Genomic DNA, 6,136 nt, shown 5'->3' with positions numbered 1-6,136 from the left:
GCCCAAGGCAGAGGAACTAAGGAAGGATTCCAAGGTGGATGGGTGCCGTCTCCGGTCTGGGAGAAACCCAGTGTACTTCGAGCATTCCAGGGGAGGACTCTTTAGAAGAATGCCACGCGTGAGGTTGGTTTTTCTTAACAAGAGCCTGGAAGGGCTGAAGTAACTGAGGGAATCTGGTCTTAGGGGATATCACCAAGTGGGCTGAAAGATCCAGGTATCCTACAAATGTTCTACAGCTTAGATTCCCTATGTGTTCTACAACTACATTGATAAAGACTTTGTTCCTGAGTAAGCACCTTGTTGGCTCCTAGGCCTAGTGAGAGGGACTGTCCAACCCGAGTGTTCATCCAGCTGCGAATGGCTATTCTCTGGATGCAGTCAAAGTAAGCAAGTTCTTTAACGTTTATAGACTTTGACATTGAGAGTACCTGAACTTTCCTTTCCAACCCTCTGATCCCAAGTTAAAAAGACTATTCAATGGTTGACGTTTGCAAATAAAAATCCATTCAGCTGGATCTACTGTCAGTCTCAAGTTACTGGGCCATCTACCACGGGACATCCCTAGACGTGTCACAAGGAGAACGAAAGGTAACGGTAAGCCCAGAAATAACCAGCAGCTCCTTCGGGGGTTAGTGCCAGGGGTGTAACTATAGGGGGTGCAGCAGTTGCGACCGCAACTGGGCCCTGTGCTGCAGGGGGCCCATGCAGCCCCCTCTACATATGGCCAGCAGCAGCATAGGCAGCTAGGGGTACCAGTGCACCATGCACACGGGTGGCTGGAGGTGGACGGTGACTAGCATAGCTCCATGCTCGACTATCGCACTGGCTGCTCTTTAGCTGTGCATTCCCCGCATGACCTGTGTCCTCGGCTGACTCCTCAGAGTACCCCTCTCCTGCTCCATGCATTGCCGCTCAGTCCGATGTCTGTTCTCCCCAGCCAGAGTCCCGCCCCCCCCCGAGTCCGGCCCACACTGCATTGCATACTTCTCCCGGGTAAACAAACTTTAAGCACACAGATGCAGTGCAGCCCTATGAGAGCCCCCCGGAGGACACTGCAGGCTTGTCTGCCAGCCCCCCTCCTCCCCCATCATACACAGATGATGAAAGGTCTTTCTGGGAGATATGCTGATCGCCCGTCCAGCACACTGGATGGAGCCCAGGCCAACATGGATGAGTGCGCAGCCTACAGCTTGGTCATGGTGAGTGAGAGGACCCCATCCCCCACACACCATTACTTACCCCCTCCATCTCCCCGTGGGGACAGGGACCCCCATCTCCCCTGGGGACAGGGACCCCCATCTCCCCTGGGGACAGGGACCCCTTCTCACCTGGGGGCAGTAACTTCATCTGCCCTGGAGAAAAGGACCTCATCTCTTCTGGGGACGGGGACCCCATACTGCCTAGAAACAGTCCCCCAATGGGGCACCTAAAAATTTGAAAAAAAAACACGGCTCACAAAGGTCATACCTGTGACCACACCCTGGAGTTCCACCGCCGGACTCGGAGGGAAGGGCCCTGGCTGGGGTTCAGGGGGGCCCTTCATGGTTTCTTGCATCGGGGCCCTGAAGGTTCTAGTTACGCCACTGGTTAGTGCTACATTACTTTGATTATTTTCAGTAACTTTTGGGCGACGTGTATGTGTTCTTTGCCTCCTGTGCTCGCCCTCGGGCATACCTGCTCCTGATTGTGCCCATTTGCCTGCTCTGCCTGGATGAAGTGTATGTAATCCCTCTTGAGGAAGCGTTTTTTCACCGCAAAACATGTAGAGGACTCAACATACCACCAAGCATCATTAAGTGCATGGATATCCTAAGTTCTATCTGAGGACAGTATCTCACCAGCAATATCTACTTGGGATAGCGATGACACTAGATACAGTGCATCCAGAAAGTATTCACAGCGCTTCACTTTTTTCCACATTTTGTTATGTTATAACCTTATTCTAAAATGGATTCAATTCATTATTTTCCTCAAAATTTTACAAATAATACCCCCTAATGACAACGTGAAAAAAGTTTGAAATCGTTGCAAATTTATTAAAAATTAAAAAACAAAAAAATTCTATGTACATAAGTATTCACAGCCTTTGCCATGACACTCAAAATTAAGCTGTTGATGTTTCTACAACTTAATTGGAGTCCACCTGTGGTAAATTCAGTTGATTGGACATGATTTGGAAAGGCACACACCTGTCTATATAAGGAAGGTCCCCCAGTTAACAGTGCATGTCAGAGCACAACCCAAGCCAAGTCCAATGAATTGTCTGTAGACCTCCGAGACAGGATTGTATGGAGGCGCAGATCTGGGGAAGGGTACAGAAAAATGTTTGCAGCATTGAAGATCCCAATGAGCACAGTGGCCTCCATCATTTGTAAATGGAAGAAGTTTGGGACCCCCAGGACTCTTCCTAGAGTGGGCCGCCAGGCCAAGCTGAGCGATCGGGGGAGAAGGGCCTTAGTTAAGGAGGTGACCAAGAACCCGATGACAGAGCTCCAGTGTTTCTCTGATGAGAGAGGAGAACCTCCCAGAAGGACAACCATCAGGCCTGCATGGTAGAGTGGCCAGACAGAAGCCATTCCTCAGTAAAAGGCACATGACAGCCCGTCTGGAGTTTGCCAAAAGACACCTGAAGGTCTCTCAGACCATGAGAAACAAAATTCTCTAGTCTGATGAAACAAAGATTTAACTCTGACCCAAATGGCAAGCGTCATGTCTGAAGGAAATCATGTACTGCTCATCACCTGGCCAATACAATACAGTGAAGCATGGTGGTGGCAGCATCATGCTGTGGGGATGTTTTTCAGCGGCAGGAACTGGGAGACCAGTCAGGATCGAAAGAAAGATGAATGCAGCAATGTACAGAGACATCCTTGATGAAAACCTTCTTCAGAGCACTCTGGACCTCAGACCGGGGCAAAGCTTTATCTTCCAACTGGACCACAACCCTAAGCACACAGCCAAGATAACAAAGGAGAAGTTACGGGACAACACTGTGAAATGTCCTTGAGTGGCCCAGCCAGAGCCCAGACCTGAACCCGATTGAACGTCTCTGGAGAGATCTGAAAATGGCTGTCAGACCCTCCCCATCCAACCTGATGGAGCTTGAGAGATCCTGCAAAGAAGAATGAGAGAAACTGCCCAAAAATAGGTGTGCCAAGCCTTGTAGTGTCATACCCCAAAAGACAAGGCTGTAATTGCTTCCAAAAGTGCTTCAACAAAGTATTGAGCAAAGGGTCTGAATACTTATGTGCATGAGTTTTTTAATTTAAATAAATGTGCAAATATTTCAAACAAACTTTAACGTTGACATTATTCTTTTTCTTTTTAGTTTTATCGAACACTTGGCTTATTTTTTATTGGTCATTTTGGAGCTTCACTATTTTTACATTTTTTTGGTGATGTGGACTTTCTATTATTTTTACACAATACTTTTGAGGTGTGGCCAGTATAATTCCTTCACCCCAATTGTGGGGGGGGGGGGGGGGGGGGGCAATATCACAACTCTGGATTGGACACTTTAATATTGAACAGACTGGTATCATATTTTGTTTTATTCACAGCAATAATTAAACACTTGAGTGTGTTACCCATTTGGTTTGGGCACTTATTATTTATCACTAAGTTGTGTTTCTGTTTTTTACTGATGCTAATTTGCACGGTATAATTTATTTCTTTATTTATTTACACATAAGGTACCCCACTACAGTACAATTCTTTATTTATTCATTTATTTATTTTTCGGAGGGGATTTGAAATCAGGGCCAGTTGTGGTCCCCATTTTAGGTAACGCCACTCCCCCCATTTACTTTTTTTATATATTAATGATTTAGCTCCTTAGGGGGTCTAACAGGGGACGCTGTACGCCTATTTAATTTAGTTTTTTAATTTCTTCGTAAAAATCACTGATCACAGCCATTACTAGTAAAATAAATAAATTAATTAATTAATTAACCACTTGCCGACCAGCGCACGACGATGTACGTCGACAGAATGGCACGGGCAGGCAAATGGGCGTAAATGTACGTCCCTTTAAATTTGCCGCCCTGCCATCGGGAGCGCGCCGCCGGCGGCGCGCGCTCCCACGCTGGTCGGGACCCCCGTGAGTCCGGTCGCGGGACCCGCGGACTCGATCGCCGCGGGCATCCCCACGATCGTCTCACGGAGCGGCCAAATGAAGAAATGCCATTGTAAACAACATTTCTCCATTCTGCCTAGCAACTAGTGACGCTGATCTCTGCTCCATGTGATTGGAGCAGAGATCAGTGTACACTAAATGAAAGCCCAACCCCCCCACAGTTAGTAACACACCCCTAGGAACACTTAACCCCTACACTGCCACCCACTGGTTAACCCTTTCACTGCCAGTGTCATTTACACAGGAGTCACTGCATTTATATAGCAGTGATTACTGTATAAATGACAACGGTCCCAAAAATGTGTCAAAAATGTCCGATGGGTCCCCCACAATGTCGCAGTCACAATAAAAATCGCTGATCGCCGCCATTACTAGTAAAAAAATAAAATAATAAAAAATTATTAATAAAAATGCTATAAAACTATCCCTATTTTGTAAACGCTATAACTTTTGCGCAAACCAATCAATAATCGCTTATTGCGATTTTTTTTACCAAAAATATGTAGAAGAATACGTATCGGCCTAAACTGAGGAAAAAAAATTTTTTTTTATATATTTTTGGGGGATATTTATTATAACAAAAAGTAAAAAATAATGAGTTTTTTTTCAAAATTGTCGCTCTATTTTTGTTTATAGCGCAAAAAATAAAAACCGCAGGGGTGATCAAATACCACCAAAAGAAAGCTCTAATTGTGGGAAAAAAAGGACGTCAATTTTGTTTGGGAGCCACGTCGCACGACCGCGCAATTGTCAGTTAAAGCGACGCAGTGCCGAATCGCAAAAAGTGCTCTGGTCTTTGACCAGCAAAATGGTCCGGTCTGAAAGTGGTTATCACTTATTGTGATTTTTTTTTTTTTACCAAAATGTAGAATAAATATGTAGAAGAATACATATTTGGCTAAACTGATGATTTGATTTTTTATTTTTTTGGGATATTTATAGCAAAAAGTAAAAAAAAATATTGCTTTTTTTTTCAAAATTGTCGGTATTATTTTGTTTATAGCGCAGAAAATTAAAACTGCAGAGGTGATCAAATACCACCAAAAGAAAGCTCTATTTGTGGGAAAAAAAGGACGTCAATTTTGTTTGGGTACAGCACGGCACGGCCGCGCAATTGTCAGTTGAAGTGACGCAGTGCCAAATCGCAAAAAATGGCCTGGTCATTAAAGGGGGCAAATCCTTCCGGGGCTGAAGTGGATAAAGTTGATATAGGTCCTCAGTTACATGAGCAAATCTATATTTTCTTCTCTTCTACAGACCTGTCATTGTAAAGCCTGATTCAGGGGAAAGGTTGTGACTGCTCGCTGGGTCTAAATAAATACACCAGGTTTCCATAGACACTTCAGCCTTTTTTTTTTCTGCTGACCCGCTCACTTTTGGGACCCGAGACTCTCAGCTAAACTGGATTTTCACGCTCGCCGAAGGGAGGGCACATTAACTCTTTCACTGCCAGAAAAGCATTACTTTTCTTTTTTTGCACACGTATAAAAAATATAATTTCAGACCTGAAGATTAGTTAAAAGCCTCAAGCATTATATAATTTCTGAAAGTAGAGACCCTAGAGAATTAAATAGCGATAGCTCCAATGTTTTGGGAGCTCGTGGGCACGGGTACCTTCATAGCACCTGGCTTACTAAGGAGGCACCTGGAGGAGGAAGAGCGGACAGCGCCAGTGGGGGGGGGGGGGGGGGCAGCCAAAGAGGAGGTAAGGGACTGCTCTGTGCAATATCGTTGCACAGAGCAGATAAGTATAACATATTTTTATTTTTATTTTAAGCCCCCAAAAATTTATCCTTTATCCCTTTAAAAGCACCTACAGGTTTAAATGTAGCTGGGAATAGTGGCTCTAGAATTATTGCTTTCATTCAATGTGTAACATGAGTATCACAAGCGTGTTTGTATGTAGGTACCCTCGATGGGTGCGTCCACATTCATGACTGAGTGTATATGGGGGGCGGGGCAGGCCCAAAATCTTTTTTGGGAAAGTGTTTTAAGTGTTCG

At 45.0% G+C, this 6,136-nt stretch overlaps 1 protein-coding gene across 1 annotated transcript in view; it reads right to left on the bottom strand.

The window, feature by feature from the left end:
• LOC143923633 (sulfotransferase 1C4-like) overlaps positions 1-6,136 on the bottom strand; it is a 168,924-nt gene that overhangs the window by 131,508 nt on the left and 31,280 nt on the right. The gene's annotated exons all lie outside the window — the stretch shown is intronic.

The sequence above is a fragment of the Lithobates pipiens genome, unplaced genomic scaffold (genome assembly GCF_037356315.1).
Source record: "Lithobates pipiens isolate NorthernLeopardFrog02 unplaced genomic scaffold, aLitPip1_a1.2 Scaffold_22, whole genome shotgun sequence".
Classification (NCBI taxonomy): Eukaryota; Metazoa; Chordata; class Amphibia; order Anura; family Ranidae; genus Lithobates; species Lithobates pipiens.
Note: the sequence above shows the minus strand (reverse complement) of the source record. Positions and strands in the feature narration are given on the sequence as shown.